The sequence below is a fragment of the Mesoplodon bidens genome (genome assembly GCF_964165515.1).
Source record: "Mesoplodon bidens genome assembly, contig: HAP1_SCAFFOLD_39, whole genome shotgun sequence".
In the NCBI taxonomy this organism is placed as follows: Eukaryota; Metazoa; Chordata; class Mammalia; order Artiodactyla; family Ziphiidae; genus Mesoplodon; species Mesoplodon bidens.
In genome coordinates this window covers 3465478-3488896 of record NW_027671923.1, presented here as the reverse complement: position 1 = coordinate 3488896, position 23419 = coordinate 3465478, and the positions used below count along the sequence as shown (strand labels likewise).

The 23419-nt window shown below is 39.6% G+C and overlaps 1 protein-coding gene across 1 annotated transcript in view; it reads left to right on the top strand.

Annotated features, from left to right (window-relative positions):
• LOC308610845 (coiled-coil domain-containing protein 150-like) overlaps positions 1 to 23419 on the top strand; it is a gene marked incomplete at its 5' end in the record, with an annotated part of 96523 nt that overhangs the window by 54494 nt on the left and 18610 nt on the right.

Here is a 23419-nt window from a genome sequence, read left to right as displayed (position 1 = left end):
AAAAGGCAAGAACCAATACCTTAGTATAGCCTCCGTTATAAAGAATAGTTTTAGATTAAGATTCTGTGTCTTGATGAGACATCATAGAATGCTAATAGATTATTCACATTGACTAATATTAACTTGGTCGTCCAAGTCCCTGAAATTCCAGAAAACCCTGGAATTGGGATTGACATATCTACACTAATATGTATAAAATAGATAACCAATAAGAATGTGCTGTATAATAAATAAATAAAATTCAAAAAAGAAGAGATTCTTTTTTTTTTTCTTTTTTTTTGTGGTATGCGGGCCTCTCACTGTTGTGGCCTCTCCCGTTGCGGAGCACAGGCTCCGGATGCGCAGGCCCAGCGGCCATGGCTCACGGGCCCAGCCGCTCCGCGGCATATGGGATCCACCCAGACCGGGGCACGAACCCGTATCCCCTGCATCGGCAGGCGGACTCTCAACCACTGCGCCACCAGGGAGGCCCAAAGAAGAGATTCTTAAGCTAAAGGAATCACAGTGAAATTGCTGCCCGTTTATCCCCTTTATAGCCTTTAAGTTACATGATAATATGACTGTCAGAATGGTATATTAAAAGGAATAGGGGGGGGCGTGGTGAATACGGTGCACTAGGAGGATGCGGAATTCGCGTGTGCTCACAACGAGGGCACCTGGGGGACCACGGACACTAAAGGTGACAGGAGGAACCCCCAGAGACCAGGTAGGACACGGGGCATGGGGGAGTGTGAAGGGGGAGGAGAGCTGCCGTCTCTTCTCCCTACAAATCCAGTGGTACTCATTTAAGGGCATATGAGGAAGAGGGGGAACTCTGTAAAATGATTTCAGTACTGTTAAAAGATAAATTGAGGAATAATAAAATTAAGAGCTTATTTGAACAAAAATCAATTTGAGTCAGGCAGTATGCAATCGATTGCAATAGAAAGGCGCTCTGAGGAGTTGTATAAAATGAAAAACTTTTGTAGGCAGAGGGGAGCAGGAACAAGGAAGTTATACTAGGCAAAAAAGTAGATTAGTTACTTGTAGCAGAGTTACTTCCTTTAAGGGATGGCAGGGGTCTGTCAGGCAGATTACTCACCTAATGCTGATCAGGCCATTTCTGATTGACTGGATTAAGAGTCCTTTTCTGGGAGAGACAAAACTGTAATTAAGTCTCAGTTTGGTGACATAAGGTTTAGCATAAGTGACTTCATTGTGGGCCTGTTTTCTTGTTTTCAATAGTAATCACTATGTTATTTTTCCACTAGACAAGTTTATTAAAATTTCCAAACATAAAGGAATATTCATAAGAATTATAAACTACTATGTAAATAAGCTACAAGGATATATTGTACAGCACAGGGAATATCGCCAGTATTTTATAATAACTGGAGTATAATCTATAAAAATTTTTAATCACTATGTCATACACCTAAATCTAATATAATATCATAAATCAACTATACCTCAAGAGAAAAAAAAGCAAGATTATAAAAATACATTCAAGGATAGTCAATAACTGACAGGTGTATTTACATAAACTCGATATAATTTATTTTCATTTCTCCATATATGAGGTCACAAGTGACAGAAAGAGACGAGCTTCAGCTTTAAAAAAAAAAAAAAAAAAAGCCTTTAAAGCACAGCAATGAGCACTGAGCAATTAGTGTGTGCCAGGCTCTATATTCCTTCTCTGCCTCCTCTTGTTTAACTGTTACATGAATCCTATGAAGTAGGCTATTCTCACACTTTTCCAATGATGAATCTTTAGCTTAGAGAAGTTAATTATCTGAAATTACTTGACTAGTGTGTGGTGAAGCTGAGATTTTAACTTCTGTCTGATTCCAAAGCCATGCTCTTAGAAAGCAAATGACGCACATACATTTACATTATCTGTTCTAAGAAAAATTGTGTTCTTTAGTTTTAAAATTATGAAAATCACTGAGAGTGTTTCTCCACAAATCTACTTCTTAATATTGCCTCACTTACCCTCCTTTTTAAAATATCTATTTATTTGGCTGTGCCAGGTCTTAGTTGCAGCACACAGGATCTTTAGTTGTGGCACACAGGATATATTTCCCTGACCAGGGATCAAACCCGGCCCCCATGCATTGGGAGCACAGAGTCTTAGCCACTGGACCACCAGGGAAGTCCCATCACTTAACCTCCTTTTTAAAAGAAAGGTCCAAAGAGAACAAAATATAGGGACACAGCTAAACATAAGCTTCTCTTACTGAATGGAAGGTTAAAATGTTCTAATTTTCCCTTTGTATTCCACAGCTGAAGAAAGCCCTTGATGAAAGCAACTTCAGAGAAGTGGAAGTATCCCGGACTAACCAGGAGCTGCGGCAGAATCTCACAGAGTTGGAAAAGGTACTGAATGGCAGCAAGAAGAAAATAAAGGATCAAAAGGCCCAAATTACGTTCCTCTTATCAGCTAAGGCGAATAATGCTCAGAACATAGAGAGGAGGAAGGTTGTATGAGAAACCCTAACTCTCCTCTCCTCCTTAGTATCTGAAGAGGATCCAGGCAGGGGGGAGTGGTGTCTGGTGAAGATGGTTTCAGAGCCCCACCACCACCATGTGTTCTCTGGGAATTACAGCTACACCTGGGAAGTGGGCAGGGTGCCTTGTGTGAGGTGCGGGGAGACTCTTTGTCCCGCAGAGATACTGCTGCATCAGTGTTTGGTTTCTCATTAGCTGCCAGTGTCACATTCTGGCTCCCCAGCTGTCTCTTCCACAGTGATTGTACACGACTTTGCTCTTTCGGGGTCAGGGGGCTGGATGGGTAGGAGAGCCCAGCAGGAACTGGTAACAGTGGATCTCATGTGGGATTCTTTCTGTCAGCCTATAGGCAAAAAGAGCAAGCCAGTTTTTCCACTGATCATCTTTCTATGTAATTTCCACATTTACATTCAGCAAATAGAAACAGAATTGAGGCAAATGGAGCTAATTAAGGATCAGTATCAGAAAAAAAGGCGATGAACGGGTAGATGATTTCCACACACAGTTTACCATTCACATGAAATCCAAAACTTGGACAGGTTCACCAACCGTCTCCCTCTTTGTGCCCTACCAGTCACTGAGTATCCAGAAATGTGTATCTGAAATGACTAACCTACAGCAGGAGATGCAGCTGTTGGCCAAGAGCCAACATGATCTGTCAGCTCAGAATAAACAGCAAGAGCTGCAGCTCGAGGCAGAGCAGAAGAGGAGGTGGGAGCTGGAGCATCACTGCCAGGTAAAAGGGTTCCTAAGATTCATCTCAGAGATTACCAGCAAAGGCCATGTGCAAAACCCAGCATGAGGGCACCTGGCTTTTCTAGGCTCTATAGAAGAAGACAAACTTACAAGTCGTTCATCTTAGCTAAGTCCTTAGAATCATATCTAGGAATGAAGCCTGGAGCTTTGACTATGGCACCTCGTCTTCATGTTCAACTTAATAAAAATGAACCTCATTTTAAAGAACGGCTAAAGCTCACATATGCAAAGTACTAGCTACTAAGTAAGACTTGTGAACTTCATAGTCTTTCAGGAACTTTACACCACTTGGTTCTTCCCCGTAGCTCAGATACATCTGTTGCCATTACAGGAATTTTATCTACTCCCAACCTAATGAAAGCACATTTAATTAAGGAAAAGGGACTTCAAGAGACCATCAAACTCTTGCCTTCCAACAGAGATTGTCTGCTATGAAAAGTATTCTCCATTTCTGGAAAGAGATGTTAATCATCTTTTCTCAGGAGAATCTGTAAATCAAAATCTATAATCATATACACAAATGTATACTGTAGTTTCAACTGAAAATAATAGTTTTTATCCTATAGTCTGGTAGCACCTGGAGTTAGAAAGTACCCCATCATACTTTCATAATTTGGTTCCTCATTTATTACAATATTGAAGCTTTTTCTTCCATATATAGTACATTGGGAGTTTGTCAAAAATCTCTGTATCACGTTTTCAGGAATTGGAAGAAACAGTTAGACACCTGAAGAAATGTAAAGAGGCAACAGAGGATAAACTGAAAGAAGCTAGTGTGGAATCAGAACAGGTAAGGCAGACCCACGGACATGAAGATTTAGACAAGCTTCCTCAGACACGATGACCCTGAAACACAAGTCCGTGTAATATCCTTCAGTAACACAGTTGTCAGGAGTGCAAAAGGCAACAACCAATACCTTAATATAGCCTCCGTTATAAAGAATAGTTTTAGATTAAGATTCTGTGTCCTGATGAGACATCATCAATGCGATAATATTGATTGATATTGACTAATATTAACTTGGTCGTCCAAGCCCCTGAAATTCCAGAAATCCCTGGAATTGGGATTGACATATCTACACTAATATGTATAAAATAGATAACCAATAAGAACGTGCTGTATAATAAATAAATAAAATACAATAAAGAAGAGATTCTTAGGCTAAAGTTATCACAGTGACATTGCTGCCAGTTTATCCCTTTTGTAGTCATTAAGTTACATGATAATATGACTGTCAGAATGGTATATTAAAAGGAATATGGGGGTGCGGGGTGAAGACGGTGCACTAACGGGACGCAGAATACGCGTCTCCTCACAACGAGGGCACCTGTGGGACCACGGTCAACTAAGGGGATGGGAGGAACCCCCAGAGACCAGGTAGGACCTGGGGCGTGGGGGGGCGTAAAGGGGGAGGAGAGCTGCCGTCTCTTCTTCCTACAAATCCAGTGGTACTCATTTAAGGGCATATGAGGAAGAGGGGGAACTCTGTAAAATGATTTCAGTGCTGTTAAAAGATAAACTGAGGAATAATAAAATTAAGAGTGTATTTGAACAAAAATCAATCTGAATCAGGCAGTATGCAATCTATTGCAATAGAAAGGAGCTCTGAGGAGTTGTATAAAATGAAAGACTTTTATAGGCAGAGGGGAGCCGGAATAAGGAATTTATACTAGGCAAAAAAGTAGATTAGTTACTAGTAGCAGAGTTACTTCCTTTAAGGAACGGCAGGGGTCTGTCAGGCAGATTACTCACCTAATGCTGATCAGGCCATTCCTGATTGACTGGTTTAAGAGTCCTTTTCTGGGAGAGCCAAAACTGTAATTAAGTCTCAGTTTGGTGACATGAGGTTTAGCATAAGTGACTTCATTGTGGGCCTGTTGTCTTGTTTTGAATAGTAATCACTATGTTATTTTTCCAGTAGACAAGTTTATTAAAATTTCTAAAGAAAAAGCAATATTCATAAGAAGTATAAACTACTATGTAAATAAGCTACAAGGATATATTGTACAGCACTGGGAATATAGCCAGTATTTTATAATAACTGGAGTATAATCTATAAAAATTTTTAATCACTATGTACTACACCTAATACTAATATAATATCATAAATTAACTATACCTCAATAGACAAAATAAATATTATAAAAATATATGCAACGGTAGTCAATAACTGACAGGTATATTTACATAAACTCCATATAATTTATTTTCACTTATCCATATATGAGGTCACGAGGTTAAGTTTTTTTTAAAAAAAAAAAACCTTTAAAGCACAGCAATGAGCACTGAGCAATTAGTGTGTGCCAGGCTCTATATTCCTTCTCTGCCTCCTCTTGTTTAACTGTTACATGAATCCTATGAAGTAGGCTATTCTCATACTTTTCCAATGATGAACCTGAAGCTTAGGGAAGTTAATTATCTGAAATTACTTGACTAGTGTGTGGTGAAGCTGAGATTTTAACTTCTGTCTGATTCCAAAGCCATGCTCTTAGAAAGCAAATGACGCACATACATTTGCATTATCTGTTCTAAGAAAAATTGTGTTCTTTAGTGTTAAAAATTATGAAAATCACTGTGAGTGTTTCTCCACAAATCTACTTCTTAATATGGCCTCACTTAAACTCCTTTTTAAAATATCTATTTATTTGGCTGTGCCAGGTCTTAGTTGCAGCACACAGGATCTTTAGTTGTGGCACACAGGATCTAGTTCCCTGACCAGGGATCAAACCCGGCCCCCATGCATTGGGAGCACAGAGTCTTAGCCACTGGACCACCAGGGAAGTCCCATCACTTAACCTCCTTTTACAAAGAAAGGTCCAAAGAGAAGAAAATATAGGGATACAGCTAAACATAAGCTTCTCTTACTGAGTGGAAGGTTAAAATGTTCTAATTTTCCCTTTGTATCCCACAGCTGAAGAAAGCCCTTGATGAAAGCAGCTTCAGGGAAGTGGAAGTATCCCAGACCAACCGGGAGCTGCGGCAGACACTCACAGAGATGGAAAATATAATGAACAGCATCAAGGAGAAAATAAAGGATCAAAAGGCGCAAATTACGTTCCTCTTATCAGCTAAGGCGAATAATGCTCAGAACATAGAGAGAAAGAAGGTTGTATGAGAAACCCTAACTCTCCTCTCCTCCTTAGTATCTGATAAGGATCCAGGGAGGAAGTGGTGTCTGGGGAAGATGGTTTCAGAGCCCCACCACCACCATGTGTTCTCTTGGAATTAGAGCTACACCTGGGAAGTGGGCAGATTGCCTGGGGGGAGGGGGGGAGACCCTTTTTCCCACAGAGATACTGCTGCATCAGTGTTTGGTTTCTCATTAGCTGCCAGTGTCACATTCTGGCTCCCCAGCTGTCTCTTCCACAGTGACTGTACATGACTTTGCTCTTGCCTTCCAACAGAGATTGTCTGCTATGAAAAGTATTCTCCAGTTCTTGAAAGAGATGTTAATCATCTTTTCTCAGGAGAATCTGTATATCAAAATCCATAATCATATACACAAATGTATACTGTAGGTTCAACTGAAAACAATAGTTTTTATCCTATAGTCTGGTAGCATCTGGAGTTAGAAAGTACCCCATCATACTTTCATAATTTGATTGCTCATTTATTACAATATTGAAGCCTTTTCTTCCATATATAGTACATTGGGAGTTTTTCAAAAATCTCTCTATCACGTTTTCAGGAATTGGAAGAAACAGTTAGACACCTGAAGAAATGTAAAGAGGCAACAGAGGATAAACTGAAAGAAGCTAGTGTGGAATCAGAACAGGTAAGGCAGACCCACGGACATGAAGACTTAGACAAGCTTCCTCAGACACGATGACCCTGAAACACAAGACCGTGTAATATCCTTCAGTAACACAGTTGTCAGGAGTGCAAAAGGCAAGAACCAATACCTTAGTATAGCCTCCGTTATAAAGAATAGTTTTAGATTAAGATTCTGTGTCTTGATGAGACATCATAGAATACTAAAAGATTGATTGACATTGACTAATATTAACTTGGTCGTCCAAGCCCTGAAATTCCAGAAATCCCTGGAATTGGGATTGACATATCTACACTAATATGTATAAAATAGATAACCAATAGAAACGTGCTGTATAATAAATAAATAAAATTCAAAAAAGAAGAGATTCTTAAGCTAAAGGTATCACAGTGACATTGCTGGCAGTTTATCCCTTTTGTAGTCATTAAGTTACATGATAATATGACTGTCAGAATGGTATATTAAAAGGAATATGGGGGGGCGGGGTGTAGACGGTGCACTAGGAGGACGCAGAATACGCGTCTCCTCACAACGAGGGCACCTGGGGGACCACGGTCACCTAAGGGGATGGGAGGAACCCCCAGAGACCAGGTAGGACCTGGGGCGTGGGGGGGAATAAGCGGGGAGGAGAGCTGCCGTCTCTTCTTCCTACAAATCCAGTGGTACTCATTTAAGGGCATATGAGGAAGAGGGGGAACTCTGTAAAATGATTTCAGTACTGTTAAAAGATAAATTGAGGAATAATAAAATTAAGAGATTATTTGAACAAAAATCAATTTGAATCAGGCAGTATGCAATCGATTGCAATAGAATGGCGCTCTGAGGGGTTGTATAAAATGAAAGACTTTTATAGGCAGAGGGGAGCAGGAACAAGGAAGTTATACTAGGCAAAAAAGTAGATTAGTTACTAGTAGCAGAGTTACTTCCTTTAAGGAATGGCAGGGGTCTGTCAGGCAGATTACTCACCTAATGCTGATCAGGCCATTCCTGATTGACTGGTTTAAAAGTCCTTTTCTGGGAGAGCCAAAACTGTAATTAAGTCTCAGTTTGGTGACATAAGGTTTAGCATAAGTGACTTCATTGTGGGCCTGTTGTCTTGTTTTGAATAGTAATCACTATGTTATTTTTCCAGTAGACAAGTTTATTAAAATTTCTAAACATAAAGCAATATTCATAAGAAGTATAAACTACTATGTAAATAAGCTACAAGGATATATTGTACAGCACAGAGAATATAGCCAGTATTTTATAATAACTGGAGTATAATCTATAAAAATTTTTAATCACTATGTCATACACCTAAATCTAATATAATGTCATAAATGAACAATACATCAAGAGAAAAAAAAGCAAGATTATAAAAATATATGCAAGGTTAGGCAATAACTGACAGGTGTATTTACATAAACTCCATATAATTTATATTCACTTCTCCATATGTGAGGTAACAAGTGACAGAAAGAGACGAGCTTAAGCTTTAAAAAAAAAAAAAAAAACCTTTGAAGCACAGCAATGAGCACTGAGCAATTAGTAATTGCCAGGCACTATATTCCTTCTCTGCCTCCTCTTGTTTTACTGTTACATGAATCCTATGAAGTAGGCTATTCTCATACTTTTCCCATGATGAATCTTCAGCTTAGAGAAGCTAATTATCTGAAATTACTTGACTAGTGTGTGGTGAAGCTGAGATTTTAACTTCTGTCTGATTCCAAAGCCATGCTCTTAGAAAGCAAATGACGAACATACATTTATATAATCTGTTCTAAGAAAAATTGTTTTCTTTAGTGTTAAAAATTATGAAAATCACTGAGAGTGTTTCTCCACAAATCTACTTATTATTGCCTCACTTACCCTCCTTTTTAAAATATCTATTTATTTGGCTGTGCCAGGTCTTAGTTGCAGCACACAGGATCTTTAGTTGTGGCACACAGGATCTAGTTCCCTGACCAGGGATCAAACCCGGCCCCCATGCATTGGGAGCACAGAGTCTTAGCCACTGGACCACCAGGGAAGTCCCATCACTTAACCTCCTTTTTAAAAGAAAGGTCCAAAGAGAACAAAATATAGGGACACAGCTAAACATAAGCTTCTCTTACTGAATGGAAGGTTAAAATGTTCTAATTGTCCCTTTGTATCCCACAGCTGAAGAAAGCCCTTGATGAAAGCAACTTCAGAGAAGTGGAAGTATCCCGGACCAACCGGGAGCTGCGGCAGAAACTCACAGAGTTGGAAAAGGTACAGAACAGCAGCAAGGAGAAAATAAAGGATCAAAAGGCCCAAATTAAGTTCCACTTATCAGCTAAGGCGAATAATGCTCAGAACATAGAGAGGAGGAAGGTTGTATGAGAAACCCTAACTCTCCTCTCCTCCTTAGTATCTGATGAGGATCCAGGCAGGCAGTGGTGTCTGGGGAAGATGGTTTCAGAGCCCCACCACCAACATGTGTTCTCTTGGAATGACAGTTACACCTGGGAAGTGGGCAGATTGCCTGGGGGGAGATGGGTGGGAGACTGTTTGTCCCGCAGAGATACTGCTGCATCAGTGTTTGGTTTCTCATTAGCTGCCAGTGTCACATTCTGGCTCCCCAGCTGTCTCTTCCACAGTGATTGTACAAGACGTTGCTCTTGCCTTCCAACCGAGATTGTCTGCTATGAAAAGTATTCTCCAGTTCTGGAAAGAGATGTTAATCATCTTTTCTCAGGAGAATCTGTAAATCAAAATCTATAATCATATACACAAATGTATACTGTAGCTTCAACTGAAAATAATAGTTTTTATCCTATACTCTGGTAGCACCTGGAGTTAGAAAGTACCCCATCATACTTTCATAATTTGGTTGCTCATTTATTACAATATTGAAGCTTTTTCTTCCATATATAGTACGTTGAGAGTTTGTCAAAGATCTCTGTATCACGTTTTCAGGAATTGGAAGAAACAGTTAGACACCTGAAGAAATGTAAAGAGGCAACAGAGGATAAACTGAAAGAAGCTAGTGTGGAATCAGAACAGGTAAGGCAGACCCACGGACATGAAGACTTAGACAAGCTTCCTCAGACACGATGACCCTGAAACACAAGTCCGTGTAATATCCTTCAGTAACACAGTTGTCAGGAGTGCAAAAGGCAAGAACCAATACCTTAGTATAGCCTCCGTTATAAAGAATAGTTTTAGATTAAGATTCTGTGTCTTGATGAGACATCATAGAATGCTAAATGATTGATTGATATTGACTAATATTAACTTGGTCGTCCAAGCCCCTGAAATTCCAGAAATGCCTGGAATTGGGATTGACATATCTACACTAATATGTATAAAATAGATAACCAATAAGAACGTGCTGTATAATAAATAAATAAAATTCAAAAAAGAGGAGATTCTTAGGCTAAAGGTATCACAGTGACATTGCTGCCAGTTTATCCCTTTTGTAGCCATTAAGTTACATGATAATATGACTGTCAGAATGGTATATTAAAAGGAATATGGGGGGGCAAGGTGAAGACGGTGCACTAGGAGGATGCGGAATTCGCGTCTCCTCACAACGAGGGCACCTGGGGAACCACGGTCACCTAAGGGGATGGGAGGAACCCCCAGAGACCAGGTAGGACCTGGGACGTGGGGGGGGAGTGAAGGGGGAGGAGAGCTGCCGTCTCTTCTCCCTACAAATCCAGTGGTACTCATTTAAGGGCATATGAAGAAGAGGGGGAACTCCGTAAAATGATTTCAGTACTGTTAAAAGATAAATTGAGGAATAATAAAATTAAGAGTTTATTTGAACAAAAATCAATCTGAATCAGGCAGTATGCAATCGATTGCAATAGAACGGCGCTCTGAGGGGTTGTATAAAATGAAAGACTTTTATAGGCAGAGGGGAGCAGGAACAAGGAAGTTATACTAGGCAAAAAAGTAGATTAGTTACTAGTAGCAGAGTTACTTCCTTTAAGGGATGGCAGGGGTCTGTCAGGCAGATTACTCACCTAATTCTGATCAGGCCATTCCTGATTGACTGGTTTAAGAGTCCTTTTCTGGGAGAGCCAAAACTGTAATTAAGTCTCAGTTTGGTGACATAAGGTTTAGCATAAGTGACTTCATTGTGGGACTGTTGTCTTGTTTTCAATAGTAATCACTATGTTGTTTTTCCACGAGACAAGTTTATTAAAATTTCTAAACATAAAGGAATATTCATAAGAAGTATAAACTACTATGTAAATAAGCTACAAGCATATATTGTACAGCACAGGGAATATAGCCAGTATTTTATAATAACTGGAGTATAATCTATAAAAATTTTTAATCACTATGTCATACACCTAAATCTAATATAATATCATAAATCAATTATACCTCAGGAGAAAATAAAGCAACATTATAAAAATACATTCAAGGATAGTCAATAACTGACAGGTGTATTTACACAAACTCGATATAATTTATTTTCATTTCTCCATACATGAGGTCACAAGTGACAGAAAGAGACGAGCTTAAGCTTTAAAAAAATAAAAAAAAAACCTTTAAAGCACAGCAATGAGCACTGAGCAATTAGTGTGTGCCAGGCTCTATATTCCTTCTCTGCCTCCTCTTGTTTAACTGTTACATGAATCCTATGAAGTAGGCTATTCTCATACTTTTCCAATGATGAATCTTTAGCTTAGAGAAGTTAATTATCTGAAATTACTTGACTAGTGTGTGGTGAAGCTGAGATTTTAACTTCTGTCTGATTCCAAAGCCATGCTCTTAGAAAGCAAATGACGCACATACATTTACATTATCTGTTCTAAGAAAAATTGTGTTCTTTAGTTTTAAAATTATGAAAATCACTGAGAGTGTTTCTCCACAAATCTACTTCTTAATATTGCCTCACTTAACCTCCTTTTTAAAATATCTATTTATTTGGCTGTGCCAGGTCTTAGTTGCAGCACACAGGATCTTTAGTTGTGGCACACAGGATCTAGTTCCCTGACCAGGGATCAAACCCGGCCCCCATGCATTGGGAGCACAGAGTCTTAGCCACTGGACCACCAGGGAGGTCCCATCACTTAACCTCCTTTTTAAAGGAAAGGTCCAAAGAGAACAAAATATAGGGACACAGCTAAACATAAGCTTCTCTTACTGAATGGAAGGTTAAAATGTTCTAATTTTGCTTTGTATCCCACAGCTGAAGAAAGCCCTTGATGAAAGCAACTTCAGAGAAATGGAAGTATCCCGGACAAACCGGGAGTTGCGGCAGAAACTCACAGAGTTGGAAAAGGTACTGAACAGCAGCAAGGGGAAAATAAAGGATCAAAAGGCCCAAATTAAGTTCCACTTATCAGCTAAGGCGAATAATGCTCAGAACATAGAGAGGAGGAAAGTTGTATGGGAAACCCTAACTCTCCTCTCCTCCTTAGTATCTGATGAGGATCCAGGCAGGGAGTGGTGTCTGGGGAAGATGGTTTCAGAGCCCCACCACCACCATGTGTTCTCTGGGAATTACAGCTACACCTGTGAAGTGGGCAGATTGCCTGGGGTGAGGTGCGGGGGAGACTCTTTGTCCCGCAGAGATACTGCTGCATCAGTGTTTGGTTTCTCATTAGCTGCCAGTGTCACATTCTGGCTCCCCAGCTGTCTCTTTCACAGTGATTGTACAAGACGTTGCTCTTGCCTTCCAACAGAGATTGTCTGCTATGAAAAGTATTCTCCAGTTCTGGAAAGAGATGTTAATCATCTTTTCTGAGGAGAATCTGTATATCAAAATCTATAATCATATACAGAAATGTATACTGTAGGTTCAACTGAAAATAATAGTTTTTATCCTATAGTCTGGTAGCACCTGGAGTTAGAAAGTACCCCATCATACTTTCATAATTTGACTGTTCATTTATTACAATATTGAAGCCTTTTCTTCCATATATGGTACATTGGGAGTTTGTCAAAAATCTTTGTATCACGTTTTCAGGAATTGGAAGAAACAGCTAGACACCTGAAGAAATGTAAAGAGGCAAAGGAGGATAAACTGAAAGAAGCTAGTGTGGAATCAGAACAGGTAAGGCAGACCCACGGACATGAAGACTTAGACAAGCTTCCTCAGACACGATGACCCTGAATCACAAGTCCGTTTAATATCCTTCAGTAATACAGTTGCCAGGAGTGCAAAAGGCAAGAACCAATACCTTAGTATAGCCTCCGTTATAAAGAATAGTTTTAGATTAAGATTCTGTGTCTTGATGAGACATCATAGAATGCTAAAAGATTGATTGACATTGAATAATATTAACTTGGTCGTCCAAGCCCCTGAAATTCCAGAAATCCCTGGAATTGGGATTGACATATCTACACTAATATATATAAAATAGATAACCAATAAGAACGTGCTGTATAATAAATAAATAAAATTCAAAAAAGAAGAGATTCTTAAGCTAAAGGTATCACAGTGACATTGCTGCCAGTTTATCCCTTTTGTAGTCATTAAGTTACATGATAATATGACTGTCAGAATGGTATATTAAAAGGAATATGGGGGGGCGGGTTGAAGACGTTGCACTAGGAGGACGCGGAATTCGCGTCTCCTCACAACGAGGGCACCTGTGGGACCACGGACACCTAAGGGGACGGGAGGAACCCCCAGAGACCAGGTAGGACCTGGGACGTGGGGGGGAGTGAAGGGGGAGGAGAGCTGCCGTCTCTTCTCCCTACAAATCCAGTGGTACTCATTTAAGGGCATATGAGGAAGAGGGGGAACTCTGTAAAATGATTTCAGTACTGTTAAAAGATAAATTGAGGAATAATAAAATTAAGAGTTTATTTGAACAAAAATCAATCTGAATCAGGCAGTATGCAATCGATTGCAATAGAAAGGCGCTCTGAGGAGTTGTATAAAATGAAAGACTTTTATAGGCAGAGGGGAGCAGGAACAAGGAATTTATACTAGGCAAAAATGTAGATTAGTTACTAGTAGCAGAGTTACTTCCTTTAAGGGATGGCAGGGGTCTGTCAGGCAGATTACTCACCTAATGCTGATCAGGCCATTCCTGATTGACTGGTTTAAGAGTCCTTTTCTGGGAGAGCCAAAACTGTAATTAAGTCTCAGTTTGGTGACATAAGGTTTAGCATAAGTGACTTCATTGTGGGCCTGTTGTCTTGTTTTGAATAGTAATCACTATGTTATTTTTCCAGTAGACAAGTTTATTAAAATTTCTAAACAAAAAGCAATATTCATAAGAAGTATAAACTACTATGTAAATAAGCTACAAGGATATATTGTACAGCACAGGGAATATAGCCAGTATTTTATAATAACTGGAGTATAATCTATAAAAATTTTTAATCACTATGTCCTACACCTAATACTAATATAATATCATAAATCAACTATACCTCAATAGACAAAATCAATATTATAAAAATATATGCAAGGATAGTCAATAACTGACAGGTGTATTTACATAAACTCCATATAATTTATTTTCACTTCTCCATATATGAGGTCACGATGTTACGTTTTTTTTTAAAAAAAAAAAAATACCTTTAACGCACTGCAATGAGCACTGAGCAATTAGTGTGTGCCAGGCTCTATATTCCTTCTCTGCCTCCTCTTGTTTAACTGTTACATGAATCCTATGAAGTAGGCTGTTCTCATACTTTTCCAATGATGAACCTGAAGCTTAGGGAAGTTAATTATCTGAAATTACTTGACTAGTGTGTGGTGAAGCTGAGATTTTAACTTCTGTCTGATTCCAAAGCCATGCTCTTAGAAAGCAAATGACGCACATACATTTACATTATCTGTTCTAAGAAAAATTGTGTTCTTTAGTGTTAAAAATTATGAAGATCACTGAGTGTTTCTCCACTAATCTACTTCTAAATATTGCCTCACTTACCCTCCTTTTTATTTTTTTAATTAGTTTCTGCTTTATAACAAAGTGAATCAGTCATACATATACATCTGCTCCCACATCCCCTCCCCCATGCATCTCCCTCCCTCCCACCCTCCCCATCCCACCCCTCCAGGCGAACACAAAGCACCAAGCTCATCTCCCTGTGCTCTGTGGCGGAATTAAAAAAAAAATGTCATGAAGAACCTATGGGCAAAACGGGAATAAAGACACAGACCTACTTGAGAATGGACTTGAGGATATGGGGAGGGGGAAGGGTAATCTGTGACAAAGCGAAAGAGAGGCATGGACATATATACACCTCCTTTTTAAAATATCTATTTATTTGGCTGTGCCAGGTCTTAGTTGCAGCACACAGGATCTTTAGTTGTGGCACACAGGATCTAGTTCCCTGATCAGGGATCACACCCGGCCCCCATGCATTGGGAGCACAGAGTCTTAGCCACTGGACCACCAGGGAAGTCCCATCACTTAACCTCCTTTTAAAAAGAAAGGTCCAAAGAGAACAAAATATAGGGACACAGCTAAACATAAACTTCTCTTACTGAGTGGAAGGTTAAAATGTTCTAATTTTCCCTTTGTATCCCACAGCTGAAGAAAGCCCTTGATGAAAGCAACTTCAGAGAAGTGGAAGTATCCCAGACCAACCGGAAGCTGCGGCAGACACTTACAGAGGTGGAAAATATAATGAACAGCATCAAGGAGAAAATAAAGGATCAAAAGGCCCAAATTACGTTCCTCTTATCAGCTAAAGCGAATAATGCTCAGAACATAGAGAGGAAGAAGGTTGTATGAGAAACCCTAACTCTCCTCTCCTCCTTAGTATCTGATGAGGATCCAGGCAGGGAGTGGTGTCTGGGGAAGATGGTTTCAGAGCCCCACCACCACCATGTGTTCTCTAGGAATTACAGCTACACCTCGGAAGTGGGCAGATTGCCTGGGGGGAGGTGGGGGGAGACTCTGTCCCGCAGAGATACTGCTGCATCAGTGTTTGGTTTCTCATTAGCTGCCAGTGTCACATTCTGGCTCCCCAGCTGTCTCTTCCACAGTGATTGTACAAGACGTTGCTCTTGCCTTCCAACAGAGATTGTCTGCTATGAAAAGTATTCTCCAGTTCTTGAAAGAGATGTTAATCATCTTTTCTCAGGAGAATCTGTATATCAAAATCCATAATCATATACACAAATGTATACTGTAGGTTCAACTGAAAATAATAGTTTTTATCCTATAGTCTGGTAGCACCTGGAGTTAGAAAGTACCCTATCATACTTTCATAATTTGATTGCTCATTTATTACAATATTGAAGCCTTTTCTTCCATATATGGTACATTGGGAGTTTGTCGAAAATCTCTGTATCACGTTTTCAGGAATTGGAAGAAACAGTTAGACACCTGAAGAAATGTAAAGAGGCAACAGAGGATAAACTGAAAGAAGCTAGTGTGGAATCAGAACAGGTAAGGCAGACCCACGGACATGAAGACTTAGACAAGCTTCCTCAGACACGATGACCCTGAAACACAAGTCCGTGTAATATCCTCCAGTAACACAGTTGTCAGGAGTGCAAAAGGCAAGAACCAATACCTTAGTATAGCCTCCGTTATAAAGAATAGTTTTAGATTAAGATTCTGTGTCTTGATGAGACATCATAGAATGCTAAAAGATTGATTGATATTGACTAATATTAACTTGGTCGTCCAAGCCCCTGAAATTCCAGAAATCCCTGGAATTGGGATTGACATATCTACACTAATATGTATAAAATAGATAACCAATAAGAACGTGCTGTATAATAAATAAATAAAATTCAAAAAAGAGGAGATTCTTAGGCTAAAGGTATCACAGTGACATTGCTGGCAGTTTATCCCTTTTGTAGCCATTAAGTTACATGATAATATGACTGTCAGAATGGTATATTAAAAGGAATATGGGGGGGCGGGGTGAAGACGGTGCACTAGGAGGACGCGGAATTCGCGTCTCCTCACAACGAGGGCACCTGTGGGACCACGGACACCTAAGGGGACGGGAGGAACCCCCAGAGACCAGGTAGGACCTGGGACGTGGGGGGGAGTGAAGGGGGAGGAGAGCTGCCGTCTCTTCTCCCTACAAATCCAGTGGTACTCATTTAAGGGCATATGAGGAAGAGGGGGAACTCTGTAAAATGATTTCAGTACTGATAAAGATAAATTGAGGAATAATAAAATTAAGAGTTTATTTGAACAAAAATCAATCTGAATCAGGCAGTATGCAATCGATTGCAATAGAAAGGCGCTCTGAGGAGTTGTATAAAATGAAAGACTTTTATAGGCAGAGGGGAGCAGGAACAAGGAATTTATACTAGGCAAAAACGTAGATTAGTTACTAGTAGCAGAGTTACTTCCTTTAAGGGATGGCAGGGGTCTGTCAGGCAGATTACTCACCTAATGCTGATCAGGCCATTCCTGATTGACTGGTTTAAGAGTCCTTTTCTGGGAGAGCCAAAACTGTAATTAAGTCTCAGTTTGGTGACATAAGGTTTAGCATAAGTGACTTCATTGTGGGCCTGTTGTCTTGTTTTGAATAGTAATCACTATGTTATTTTTCCAGTAGACAAGTTTATTAAAATTTCTAAACAAAAAGCAATATTCATAAGACGTATAAACTACTATGTAAATAAGCTACAAGGATATATTGTACAGCACAGGGAATATAGCCAGTATTTTATAATAACTGGAGTATAATCTATAAAAATTTTTAATCACTATGTCCTACACCTAATACTAATATAATATCATAAATCAACTATACCTCAATAGACAAAATCAATATTATAAAAATATATGCAAGGATAGTCAATAACTGACAGGTGTATTTACATAAACTCCATATAATTTATTTTCACTTCTCCATATATGAGGTCACGATGTTACGTTTTTTTTTTAAAAAAAAAAAAAACCTTTAACGCACTGCAATGAGCACTGAGCAATTAGTGTGTGCCAGGCTCTATATTCCTTCTCTGCCTCCTCTTGTTTAACTGTTACATGAATCCTATGAAGTAGGCTATTCTCATACTTTTCCAATGATGAACCTGAAGCTTAGGGAAGTTAATTATCTGAAATTACTTGACTAGTGTGTGGTGAAGCTGAGATTTTAACTTCTGTCTGATTCCAAAGCCATGCTCTTAGAAAGCAAATGACGCACATACATTTACATTATCTGTTCTAAGAAAAATTGTGTTCTTTAGTGTTAAAAATTATGAAAATCACTGAGTGTTTCTCCACAAATCTACTTCTAAATATTGCCTCACTTACCCTCCTTTTTATTTTTTTTAATTAGTTTCTGCTTTATAACAAAGTGAATCAGTCATACATATACATCTGCTCCCACATCCCCTCCCCCATGCATCTCCCTCCCTCCCACCCTCCCCATCCCACACCTCCAGGCGAACACAAAGCACCAAGCTCATCTCCCTGTGCTCTGCGGCGGAATTAAAAAAAAAATGTCATGAAGAACCTATGGGCAAAACGGGAATAAAGACACAGACCTACTTGAGAATGGACTTGAGGATATGGGGAGGGGGAAGGGTAATCTGTGACAAAGCGAAAGAGAGGCATGGACATATATACACCTCCTTTTTAAAATATCTATTTATTTGGCTGTGCCAGGTCTTAGTTGCAGCACACAGGATCTTTAGTTGTGGCACACAGGATCTAGTTCCCTGACCAGGGATCACACCCGGCCCCCATGCATTGGGAGCACAGAGTCTTAGCCACTGGACCACCAGGGAAGTCCCATCACTTAACCTCCTTTTAAAAAGAAAGGTCCAAAGAGAACAAAATATAGGGACACAGCTAAACATAAACTTCTCTTACTGAGTGGAAGGTTAAAATGTTCTAATTTTCCCTTTGTATCCCACAGCTGAAGAAAGCCCTTGATGAAAGCAACTTCAGAGAAGTGGAAGTATCCCAGACCAACCGGAAGCTGCGGCAGACACTTACAGAGGTGGAAAATATAATGAACAGCATCAAGGAGAAAATAAAGGATCAAAAGTCCCAAATTACGTTCCTCTTATCAGCTAAAGCGAATAATGCTCAGAACATAGAGAGGAAGAAGGTTGTATGAGAAACCCTAACTCTCCTCTCCTCCTTAGTATCTGATGAGGATCCAGGCAGGGAGTGGTGTCTGGGGAAGATGGTTTCAGAGCCCCACCACCACCATGTGTTCTCTAGGAATTACAGCTACACCTCGGAAGTGGGCAGATTGCCTGGGGGGAGGTGGGGGGAGACTCTGTCCCGCAGAGATACTGCTGCATCAGTGTTTGGTTTCTCATTAGCTGCCAGTGTCACATTCTGGCTCCCCAGCTGTCTCTTCCACAGTGATTGTACAAGACGTTGCTCTTGCCTTCCAACAGAGATTGTCTGCTATGAAAAGTATTCTCCAGTTCTTGAAAGAGATGTTAATCATCTTTTCTCAGGAGAATCTGTATATCAAAATCCATAATCATATACACAAATGTATACTGTAGGTTCAACTGAAAATAATAGTTTTTATCCTATAGTCTGGTAGCACCTGGAGTTAGAAAGTACCCCATCATACTTTCATAATTTGATTGCTCATTTATTACAATATTGAAGCCTTTTCTTCCATATATGGTACATTGGGAGTTTGTCGAAAATCTCTGTATCACGTTTTCAGGAATTGGAAGAAACAGTTAGACACCTGAAGAAATGTAAAGAGGCAACAGAGGATAAACTGAAAGAAGCTAGTGTGGAATCAGAACAGGTAAGGCAGACCCACGGACATGAAGACTTAGACAAGCTTCCTCAGACACGATGACCCTGAAACACAAGTCCGTGTAATATCCTCCAGTAACACAGTTGTCAGGAGTGCAAAAGGCAAGAACCAATACCTTAGTATAGCCTCCGTTATAAAGAATAGTTTTAGATTAAGATTCTGTGTCTTGATGAGACATCATAGAATGCTAAAAGATTGATTGATATTGACTAATATTAACTTGGTCGTCCAAGCCCCTGAAATTCCAGAAATCCCTGGAATTGGGATTGACATATCTACACTAATATGTATAAAATAGATAACCAATAAGAACGTGCTGTATAATAAATAAATAAAATTCAAAAAAGAGGAGATTCTTAGGCTAAAGGTATCACAGTGACATTGCTGGCAGTTTATCCCTTTTGTAGCCATTAAGTTACATGATAATATGACTGTCAGAATGGTATATTAAAAGGAATATGGGGGGGCGGGGTGAAGACGGTGCACTAGGAGGACGCGGAATTCGCGTCTCCTCACAACGAGGGCACCTGTGGGACCACGGACACCTAAGGGGACGGGAGGAACCCCCAGAGACCAGGTAGGACCTGGGACGTGGGGGGGAGTGAAGGGGGAGGAGAGCTGCCGTCTCTTCTCCCTACAAATCCAGTGGTACTCATTTAAGGGCATATGAGGAAGAGGGGGAACTCTGTAAAATGATTTCAGTACTGTTAAAAGATAAATTGAGGAATAATAAAATTAAGAGTTTATTTGAACAAAAATCAATCTGAATCAGGCAGTATGCAATCGATTGCAATAGAAAGGCGCTCTGAGGAGTTGTATAAAATGAAAGACTTTTATAGGCAGAGGGGAGCAGGAACAAGGAATTTATACTAGGCAAAAACGTAGATTAGTTACTAGTAGCAGAGTTACTTCCTTTAAGGGATGGCAGGGGTCTGTCAGGCAGATTACTCACCTAATGCTGATCAGGCCATTCCTGATTGACTGGTTTAAGAGTCCTTTTCTGGGAGAGCTAAAACTGTAATTAAGTCTCAGTTTGGTGACATAAGGTTTAGCATAAGTGACTTCATTGTGGGCCTGTTGTCTTGTTTTGAATAGTAATCACTATGTTATTTTTCCAGTAGACAAGTTTATTAAAATTTCTAAACAAAAAGCAATATTCATAAGAAGTATAAACTACTATGTAAATAAGCTACAAGGATATATTGTACAGCACAGGGAATATAGCCAGTATTTTATAATAACTGGAGTATAATCTATAAAAATTTTTAATCACTATGTCCTACACCTAATACTAATATAATATCATAAATCAACTATACCTCAATAGACAAAATCAATATTATAAAAATATATGCAAGGATAGTCAATAACTGACAGGTGTATTTACATAAACTCCATATAATTTATTTTCACTTCTCCATATATGAGGTCACAATGTTATGTTTTTTTTTTTTTTTTAAAAAAAAAAAACCTTTAACGCACTGCAATGAGCACTGAGCAATTAGTGTGTGCCAGGCTCTATATTCCTTCTCTGCCTCCTCTTGTTTAACTGTTACATGAATCCTATGAAGTAGGCTATTCTCATACTTTTCCAATGATGAACCTGAAGCTTAGGGAAGTTAATTATCTGAAATTACTTGACTAGTGTGTGGTGAAGCTGAGATTTTAACTTCTGTCTGATTCCAAAGCCATGCTCTTAGAAAGCAAATGACGCACATACATTTACATTATCTGTTCTAAGAAAAATTGTGTTCTTTAGTGTTAAAAATTATGAAGATCACTGAGTGTTTCTCCACTAATCTACTTCTAAATATTGCCTCACTTACCCTCCTTTTTATTTTTTTAATTAGTTTCTGCTTTATAACAAAGTGAATCAGTCATACATATACATCTGCTCCCACATCCCCTCCCCCATGCATCTCCCTCCCTCCCACCCTCCCCATCCCACCCCTCCAGGCGAACACAAAGCACCAAGCTCATCTCCCTGTGCTCTGCGGCGGAATTAAAAAAAAAATGTCATGAAGAACCTATGGGCAAAACGGGAATAAAGACACAGACCTACTTGAGAATGGACTTGAGGATATGGGGAGGGGGAAGGGTAATCTGTGACAAAGCGAAAGAGAGGCATGGACATATATACACCTCCTTTTTAAAATATCTATTTATTTGGCTGTGCCAGGTCTTAGTTGCAGCACACAGGATCTTTAGTTGTGGCACACAGGATCTAGTTCCCTGACCAGGGATCACACCCGGCCCCCATGCATTGGGAGCACAGAGTCTTAGCCACTGGACCACCAGGGAAGTCCCATCACTTAACCTCCTTTTAAAAAGAAAGGTCCAAAGAGAACAAAATATAGGGACACAGCTAAACATAAACTTCTCTTACTGAGTGGAAGGTTAAAATGTTCTAATTTTCCCTTTGTATCCCACAGCTGAAGAAAGCCCTTGATGAAAGCAACTTCAGAGAAGTGGAAGTATCCCAGACCAACCGGAAGCTGCGGCAGACACTTACAGAGGTGGAAAATATAATGAACAGCATCAAGGAGAAAATAAAGGATCAAAAGGCCCAAATTACGTTCCTCTTATCAGCTAAAGCGAATAATGCTCAGAACATAGAGAGGAAGAAGGTTGTATGAGAAACCCTAACTCTCCTCTCCTCCTTAGTATCTGATGAGGATCCAGGCAGGGAGTGGTGTCTGGGGAAGATGGTTTCAGAGCCCCACCACCACCATGTGTTCTCTAGGAATTACAGCTACACATCGGAAGTGGGCAGATTGCCTGGGGGGAGGTGGGGGGAGACTCTGTCCCGCAGAGATACTGCTGCATCAGTGTTTGGTTTCTCATTAGCTGCCAGTGTCACATTCTGGCTCCCCAGCTGTCTCTTCCACAGTGATTGTACAAGACGTTGCTCTTGCCTTCCAACAGAGATTGTCTGCTATGAAAAGTATTCTCCAGTTCTTGAAAGAGATGTTAATCATCTTTTCTCAGGAGAATCTGTATATCAAAATCCATAATCATATACACAAATGTATACTGTAGGTTCAACTGAAAATAATAGTTTTTATCCTATAGTCTGGTAGCACCTGGAGTTAGAAAGTACCCCATCATACTTTCATAATTTGATTGCTCATTTATTACAATATTGAAGCCTTTTCTTCCATATATGGTACATTGGGAGTTTGTCGAAAATCTCTTTATCACGTTTTCAGGAATTGGAAGAAACAGTTAGACACCTGAAGAAATGTAAAGAGGCAACAGAGGATAAACTGAAAGAAGCTAGTGTGGAATCAGAACAGGTAAGGCAGACCCACGGACATGAAGACTTAGACAAGCTTCCTCAGACACGATGACCCTGAAACACAAGTCCGTGTAATATCCTCCAGTAACACAGTTGTCAGGAGTGCAAAAGGCAAGAACCAATACCTTAGTATAGCCTCCGTTATAAAGAATAGTTTTAGATTAAGATTCTGTGTCTTGATGAGACATCATAGAATGCTAAAAGATTGATTGATATTGACTAATATTAACTTGGTCGTCCAAGCCCCTGAAATTCCAGAAATCCCTGGAATTGGGATTGACATATCTACACTAATATGTATAAAATAGATAACCAATAAGAACGTGCTGTATAATAAATAAATAAAATTCAAAAAAGAGGAGATTCTTAGGCTAAAGGTATCACAGTGACATTGCTGGCAGTTTATCCCTTTTGTAGCCATTAAGTTACATGATAATATGACTGTCAGAATGGTATATTAAAAGGA